This window comes from Urocitellus parryii, chromosome 10 (assembly GCF_045843805.1).
Source record: "Urocitellus parryii isolate mUroPar1 chromosome 10, mUroPar1.hap1, whole genome shotgun sequence".
Lineage (NCBI taxonomy): Eukaryota > Metazoa > Chordata > Mammalia > Rodentia > Sciuridae > Urocitellus > Urocitellus parryii.
In genome coordinates this window covers 4,416,208-4,425,462 of record NC_135540.1, presented here as the reverse complement: position 1 = coordinate 4,425,462, position 9,255 = coordinate 4,416,208, and positions in this window count along the sequence as shown.

Genomic DNA, 9,255 nt, shown 5'->3' with positions numbered 1-9,255 from the left:
CCCCTTCAGTTAGAGAATGAAACTCCCGAGGGCCCTCGGACACTAGAAAATCCATAACTAGATTTCCACGGAGTGGATCCCCCCAGACAGCCTTTCTTTCACCGCCGGTGAGATGCAGGCTGGGGAGAGGACTGACGTGCCCTGGAGCACAGAAGAGAGAAGCCTTGAGTGACTTCATGGTCTCCAGGCACAATCAGAATCTCCTTAAAAAATAAATAGAAATATTCACAGGTGATCAGCCCAGTGGGATGCCAGCTATCAGCTAGCACACCTCCAGGGCTTCGCCGTCTTGCCAGCAGGAGAGTGATGCTTGAAAACCAGCCACTGAGAGGCTCCGCTCAAGCAGGTGGTGGCACACATCTATAGTCCTAGCAACTCAGGAGGCTGAGGCAGGAAGATTGCAAGTTCAAGGCCAGCTGCAGCATTTCAGCAAGGCCTTAAGCAACTGAGCGAGAGAGGACTATCTCAAAATTTAAAAAATAAAATAGAAATGTCTGGGTATGTGGCGCAGTGGTAAAGCCCCTCTGTGTTCAACCCCCAGGATCAAATAAATAAAATAAGATAGATAAACTCACTCAAACGGACCCCCACCTGATGCTTCAAGTAGCAATGGCTAACATAAAAACAACTTCAAGAGAGAGGAGATTATGCAAATCAAAATCTTTCTTTTAGAAGTCAGCACACATGCACCATGGGTTGTTTTCAGTCATAAAGAAAAATGGAATCCTATCATTTGCAGAAAAATAGAGGGAGCTGGAGGACGTTATTTTAAGTGAAATAAGTCAGATGTGGAAGGCCAAATCCCTCCTATTCTCCCCCTTGTGGAAGCCCATGAAGTGATCTAATGACAGAACAGGGATCAGTGGAAACTGGGGAGGGTGACAAGGGAGGGGGCAGATGAGAATGGGAAGTGGGTTCAAACACATGTTCTGTGTTGTGCAGCACAGAGGAGTGGCTGGAGCTCACCGTTCAGCTGTTAATGGATTTTATGAAGATCTTGAAGAAAGTAGCCCAATGGCCCAAACACAGGTGACAGAAGACAGAAGGACTGACTACCCTGATTTGACCACAACACACCATGCACGTGTTGAAATATCACACGACCCCATTAAGTAGGCAACACATTTTATGAACAACTTTTCTTAGCCAGGTGCGGTGGTACATGCCGGTAATCCGAGTGGCTCAGGAGGCTGAGCAGGAGGATCACAAGTTCAAAGCCAGCCTCATCAACTTAGCAAGGCTATAAGCAATTTAGAAAGACCCTGTCTCTAAATAAAATATAAAAAGAGCTGGGGATGTGGCTCAGTGGTTGAGTATCCCTGGGTCAATCCCTGATACAAAGGGGGAAAAAACACCTCTTCTTAAAGATTTGACAGACGTGGAATGGTGTTATGGCCAGAGAGATAGTCTTTGGAGATGGATGGCATGTTTTGTTGAATACACAAAAAGCATCCCCAGTAAAATCAAAACTAAAGAGGATGACCTTCCTAGACACCCCTTTCCTTTGTTTTAAGCACAGATGACATTTGTCAGCTGTCCCCAGTTGTGTGTTGACACCACCCACACATTCTAGGTGGTTCTCCATGCATCCTGGCCTTCCTTGGCTTTCTCAGGGCTTTCTCTGTAGTGCTCCGGCTGAGACAAAACATCCATATTCTGTGCTTCCTAATTTTATGTCCCCTGGAGAAGCTTGGATAACAGCTTCTGGGTGCTCTCCATTGCCTCTGGACTTGCACTGAGTCTCTTTCCTTCTCACTCAGTCCTCACCACCAATACCACGCAGTGCCCTCTTTCCCTCCCTCCTCTGTCCATCAGTCCAAGGCTCATTAGGCTCTGAGTCTGTAGGAGTCTCTCCACTCTGCTCCATCTACTCAGCCATAAGTTGGCACAAGCCGTTCATGGATTGTGTGTGGGTCACCGCGCTTGGAAGCCTAGTGCATAGAATCATCTGGTGTCCAGGGATGACCAGTGGATATTTCCTCTGGCCAATTGCCCAGGGAAAATGTGGATCTCTATCCTGCTCAGCCAGGGCCCACGAAGCACGGGAGATGAGTGTGACCTGCCAAGATGTCAATCAACCTGACTACAAGACATCAGGAAGCAAGACTCAGCCCTTGATGCACCCACTTAAATCAACCACCAGAGCCATCTTTTCCTTGTCTAGTTGCAGCGCCCATGTGGACTAGATCTATCAGGGGCTTCACTTTTGTAAACCCATTTCTGAATATTTGTGTTTTGTTATTCACTAATTATTTGAGACCTTAAGGTTTAGGGTGGCTTACATCCTCCTGGGCAGGAAGAAGAACCCCCCAATAAGACGCTGGCCGTCACCCCCATTAATCAGCATTATCCAAGCCTCTCCCCTCTCTCAACATGATTTATTAAGGTATGCTCTTAAAGAGCGGTATTGTAACTAATTTTGTTATTTTCTATTACGTTTCCACACTGTAGCAATATTGCAAAAGAACTAAATCTTTTTAGAGGCTTCCCAGGCTAAAGAGGAAAAAAGGAATAGTTTACACATGGACTTATTGCTTTTTAATTTGAAAAAAAAGTATAATTTGATATAATATCTTACATGAAATACATTTCAGATGATGTTGAAATGTGCATATGTTAATATTAAGTAGACTTAAAATAGTCCTCAAAGAAAGCAAATATTTGTGATATTGGAAACAAGGTCATTCTGAACAAAACAAAACCCATGGTCCCATGAAGAAAACGTTTTATTGGGCACATAAAAATGCTAATTATTCTATAGAAAACATAGTAATGAGTGAAAAAAATAACAAGCTGTGAAATTAAATATGTATCACAGAGGGAAAATTGGAAGCTGTAATTCCTATCAAAGTTGTCAAATGCAAGGGAAGGACTATCCCCCCAATAAAAAGGAAGAACAAACACATGAAAGTGTATTCAATACAATTCCTCCTAAAACAAGTAAATCAAAACAAAACCTCTTTTCCTCCTATCATATGGTATTATATATTTAAAAATCAGCTAACACCTACAGGCTGGCAGAAGTTTGGGGAAATGAAGAATCTAAAATTTGAGAGTTTTCATATGTATAATATTATAGATGAAACTTTTATAATATACATAAGAAATTAACAATGAAATGGTTTAAGATCAGGGTTGCTCACCATTGCAAAAACAAGAGTAGAGAGGTATAATACACGGTTTCCATGTGCAAAAGTGGACATAGGTTTAGTGAGGTTAAAGGATCCTGGGAACATCCATCAGTCACATGACTCAAAAATGACTTTTTCTCCACTAACTAAAAGTATAATGCTTACAGAATCAAGTATAGCATAAGAAGAGTATTGAAAATAATTAAAAATTCAAACTGAAATGACAATTTATTACATCCAATGTGGTGCTTAAGTGTACTGGAAACATCACAAGAACTGTTTTTGCTTTGTGATTTAAACTGCTATGTACTCATTCCTTGTGGGTCTTTTTTTTTTTTTTGAGACAAAAATTCCATGTCAAATAATAGCAAAAGCAGAGTCTAAGCTCCCTGAGAACTTGGTGTGTACCCGTTGGTCACTTGTGTTCATTTTGTCAGCATTTCTGTAATACCTAGAAGCCACCCGGCACACAGCAGGCCTCCGTGAGGTCGATGAAGGAATGAGCGAGCACACCACCTGAAAATACTAGTCCCAATTTCCCTAGACCATGTGTATTTTATTAGAGTGGAAACATAATAAAATGTCCTTGAGTCTTTCTAAATTAAAGGAATTCTAGAAGCTATTAACATTTAAAATTGACAGTTGTGATAGCTACACATATTGTGTTATTAATATTATTAGGTATGTGTTATATATACTATAAGTACTGATATACACATAATTTTTTTAATGAACAATGCTAAAGATGGTTCAGGCCATCTGAAAGCTAACAGAATGTATAGTCAAATATCTGAGGATGGGAGACACAAGGCATGTCTTTGGGCAGAAGTACAGGGGCAGTGGGGGTGTCGTGGTGCACGGGGACAACCTGCTCAGGGTTCTGGAGGCTCAGAATGGAGCTACAGGGATACCATGGAGGGTTTCTGCACCTTGGGCAAATCGGTTGCATTTTCTGGTCCTCCTGTCGTCATTTATAACCCAAGAGGAGCAGAAGCACCCTCTGGTCCAGCCCACTCTCACATTCCATGACTACAGAAAGCTTTTGCTCCTACTTCTAATCAGCTCAACTAAAAAGATGGTCATCGTAATATTTACACAGAAGTTGGGAATGTTGCTCATAAAGATTTAAATGATACAGGCAGCTTTAAAATCATCACTTTTTAAGGTGTAAATAAGGTCATATTAGCAAATGAGTAAGTTTGGCCACCAGTCCCTGCTGAGTGGGCTGGCCTGAGTGGGCTGGCCTTGTGCCCAGGCCCTGGCTTCTGCCCACCAAATCTGAGTCCTTCCCCTCACACCTGCAGCTGCAGACCTGTCTCAGATGTGGGGACCAATTTATTTAGGAATTAATAACTTTTTAAATCAGATGATCCCGAATTGAGCTCCTCTTTGTCCTGGTCCTCTGTCCTTGGTCCCTGTCCTAGAGCGGAGCTTTGCTTCTTAGTTTGCCTGGTTTTCCTTGTGATTGCTAGAACCAGCAGGTGGATATTTTCCTGCACCGTTTGAAGTCACATGTTCTAGTGAAAACACAAACATTTTACATCTCGTTCTGTGAAGATATCCCAGCTTGACTTCAAAGTGCATATAACTTTAGGTGAAGACCTTCTTTTTGAAAAAATGTAATGCTGAAGGTAAAAGGTCATTTAGAAAATGAGAGCGATATATTACCTATGTTGAGACGGAAAAGTTTTATACATATACATACATATACATATATAAATGCATATCTTGTGTGTGTACATACTCGCAGAGCCAAGCAAACCACAATGACATTTCAGTCTACCACAGAACGCATGCATGGTAGAGTTCCCCTCATGTCACAATGGAGCTGAGACCTCCCGTCCTCTGGTGGTGACGTCGCCGTGACAGCACCATAGCACAGTTCTTGCTCCTGTATATGTGTGGAGTTCCTGAAGTCAACAGGCCCATGTGCTGTTGTGGTAAACCACATCATGGACTCGCGTACTTGCCATCCTTCCTTCTATCATCATCCTAGAGGACACCCCTAAAAGCTTTGTGCAGTGTTATACAAAGAATTAACAGCAGGTACTTGAGGAGGGATCTAGAGGAAGGTGTTGCCTTGGAGATGGCCACAGCTCCATGCATGTCCCTGTCCTGGAGACCTTGCAGGACACCAGAAGCAGCAGTTGAAAAGGATGATCTTGTACAGGCCAACACTGGAGTGGGTGTTTATGTCTTAGTGACTAACAATGATGAAAACCCAAAAATATATCAAAAAATAGAAAAAAACCTATAGATTAAGGATATAATGAAAAAAAATATTTCGTAGTTATCCAGAGAATTTGGTTTTAGCTACAAAAGAATCAGAAAGTTTAGAAAATTGAAACACTTATCATATAAAACATTTACTATACTAAAGTTAACTTACAGGAAAATAAAACTGTGAATCTAAGTATCTGAGTTTTCCATGCTGATAGACTGATGTGACATAGTCACCACCACGTGGCCTCTGTATTCCCTCCCTCTGCAAGTGCCCCAGAGAGTGACCACTTTGTATCTTTTGTATTTTTCCTGTGCTTGTTCTGTCTTTAGTATTGCACAGAACCATCTTCCATCCTGTCACAGTTGCCCACACAGCCCAGGTGTGTATGGCTACTCGATGAGGTTTCTGTGATCATGTCACCCAGTCCACCCAGTGCAGGGCCTAATGACGTGTTTCTCCATATCCGTGCCACTGGGCAACATGACTGCACACACATGTACAAACACATGTGATATGCATATACACACACTTTTAAAAATCTTACATTTAAATATGACAAAGTAACAATTCCTGGATATTTATTAGGCAATATTATATACGACAAAAATGGTAAACTCTGTATTTTAGCATATTTTTTTTCTTTTTTCTTTTTTTTTTTTTGGTACTGGGGATTGAACCCAGGGTTGCTTAACCACTGAGTCACATCCCCAACCCTTTTTATTTTGAGACACGGTCTGCTTTGGGTCTCCTTAAATTTTCAAGGCTGACCTTGAACTTGTGATCTTCCTGCCTCAGCCTCCTAAATCACTAGGATTACAGGTGTGCACCACCACACCTGGCTTAGCATAACTTCTTTAAAAAAGAGAAGCACAAATAGAACTTGACTCGGAGGTGAAGTAGATGAATATTATACATAATACAAATGTAAAAAAAGTAGGAAAGATCTAGAATTATTTAAAGCAGAATGCGATCCATCTTATATCTATTGCACCCACAATTTGGGCTCCACTGTAACTCATAAAGCCCCCTCTTTAGCTCTGCAAACGTTCTGTTGAGGACGCTAACCACTTGCTCACTGTAGTCAAGCCTTTTCCAGTGTTGGAGGAACGGCCAAGCCCATGGCAGAGGGTCACTGGGGGAAGAGTCCCTCTCTCTCCATCCCTACCACACTACAAAGGACTGCACAGAATTCCACTGACTTGTCCCTGACCAGTGCCTGGTGGCTTTCCCACAAGTGGGGTGTAACTGAGTCTCGCCCTGCTGTGGAACCCGGCCCCTGCCCCTGGAGACACACTGTTGGGTCTGCTCTAGCCCATGTGACCATCCAGTGCACAGTTCCCATGTTTTAATTTTATCTCTCCTAGGGAGGGTGATTTTTCAAAGACAAGCGATGACCTTGGTTAACCATGCAGGTCACAGGCCCCACGGAAAGGTAGATCTGCCGGCGGTCCTCTGCCTTCTCACCGGAGATGGAAATCATTCAGGGCAAATTCAGACAGCATAAATTGAGAGTATAGCACCTCTGAACGCAGAGGATTTGCATTTGTTATGTGAGTTCATTTAGCATTTTCCTAATTCCTTTGAGCTTTGCATTTCAGAGACAGCCGGCTCAGTGTGAAGTCTATGAAGCTGTTCCAGAATTATCCAACTGAAGGATTGAGTAACAGATGGCAATAAACACACTCTAATGGGCTGTAGTTTGTTTTATTTTATTAGACCAAGGTTATGGCCACATTTATGAACTTAATCTGCCTGTTTTTATGGCCATGATAGTGGCTACGCTGCATTCCTATCACCAGCTTTGCTGAGTCCAAAGCCTGTCACTGCTTAGTGCATCTAAGAAGTGGAGCCAATGACGAGTTGAGTGCAGTATCTGGCCAATCTGGAGATAAAGGGGACTTCTACTTCAGTGGCATGGGGCACGGGCTGCACAAGCTCATGATCAAGTTTGATACATCTCGAGAACCAAAGAGTGAAGTGATGATCTTTCTCAAATCATAAAGGCGTGTTAGATATATTCATTATGAATTCAATTCAATCTAGAAAAGGGGAAATGGCCACAGGAAAAGCTGGAAAGGCTACGAGAAATGAAGAGAATCTGATCATGTTACATGGTCTCGACTTTGTCAAAAATTGGTTGAGGGCTAGGGGTGTGTCTCAGTGGTAGAGTATCTCCAAGGCACATGTGAGGTACTGGGTTCAATCTTCAGCACCACATAAAAATAAATAAACAAAATAAAGGAATTGTATCCATCTACAACTAAAAATATTTAAAAGAGACTGATTGAACAAATTCTTTAATTTCCAATTGGGTGTATTGTGTTTCATTATTAAAATAAGTCGGATGAGGCATTCAATCCAAGTGGATGTAGGAAAACTGAAGCTCTCAGTAATATACCAGAAGTATTAAATTATTGTTCATCACTTAGAACATGTATTCTTGTGTACAAAAAAGTAAATGAGGGCTATTTAGGGTAGTCTAGGAAATTCTATTTAATCAATGATAGAGCAAAATTTATACAATTAGTATCATTGATTGCAACAATAGCTTGAACTCCCTAAAACTCTCCGGCTTGCTCATACAAAGACCCATTAAATGTGTTTATTTCTTGTGCTGAGGAACTTCTCTTTTTCTCACCACCACTACCTGCTTCTGATTACCTTCACCTACAGGTGCCCTGATACTAAGAAGGGGATGCATTGGATACTGTTCATGAGAATCATGCTTTGATATTTTTAAAATTTTTTTTGTAGTTGTTATTTTAATTTTGTTTTTATTTTGATGTGGTGCTAAGGATCAAACCCAGTGCCTCACATGTGCCAGGCGAGTGCTCTGCCACTGGGCTACAGCCCCAGCCCTGCTTTTGTATTTTGATATGTGCATCAATTCTTATTGCTTGGTTGGAATTATTTAGGAGCTGAGATTCAAGTAAACTGTGATTTTACTAACAGGTATGATTTTTAACTTTAAGCTACACTATTAGGACCATAACCCTGTGAACTTTAACGGCATCCATCTCCTCTCCGATGTGTTTCTTCCTTAGCTGAAACACCCAGCATCATAGAGGTAAAGACACTGCAGGTATTCTCTTGAAAGGGCCACCACTTACGGTTGCACCTTCATATGCTTTATTCTAGAAAGCTTACTTTTATTGAATCAGAAATTTCTGAGTTTATATTTCCCACTCACCAGTGTCTCTTACAACAATGAACTAAGGAAGCATAGATGACTCTTGATCATATGGGCCTATTCTGTTGAGGCTGTCTAAAAATAGTGAAAGTTTTCAGTTAAAATGCTAAATATTTCCCAATTTATGATAGTTTGAAAACAATTGTTTCATATGTGGTTTTCATAAAGGTGATCAAATTCACAAGTTGCTTTAAAGAAGCTCACTTTCTTTATTTACCCTTATTTCCTAGGTCTCATAACAGCTTTTTGAACTTATCGTTTTCCTTGATGGAGTTTGTCTGTGAAGACTGGTCAAAGAGGGTTTGTTTATGCTTTGCCCTCTGACACATGTAGTGTGTTCTTGACCCTGTGTTTCCTGTAATATATTATCAGGAAGGAAGGGTACTGGAGGTGGGAGTGAGGTATGAGAAAAAAAAATCATGTGAGGCAGAAATTGTATGAAGTAAAGAGGCTTCTAGATAATGCAATGAGGTATACAATTAAGCATTTAAGAGAATGAAGAAATAAGGATCTAAGGTGAATGATCATGCAGAGTCTATTTAGAAAGACTGAATAAGTCCAATTTAGCAAAGGTCAAAGTTTAATCTTTCATTACAGTTAAATATATGATAGAAAACTGGAAGGGCGACTAGTGAAAAATATAGAATCCCATGCTTAAGTGCAAATATTTAATCTCAAGAATAGTGGGATTCCATGAATGCATCTGAATA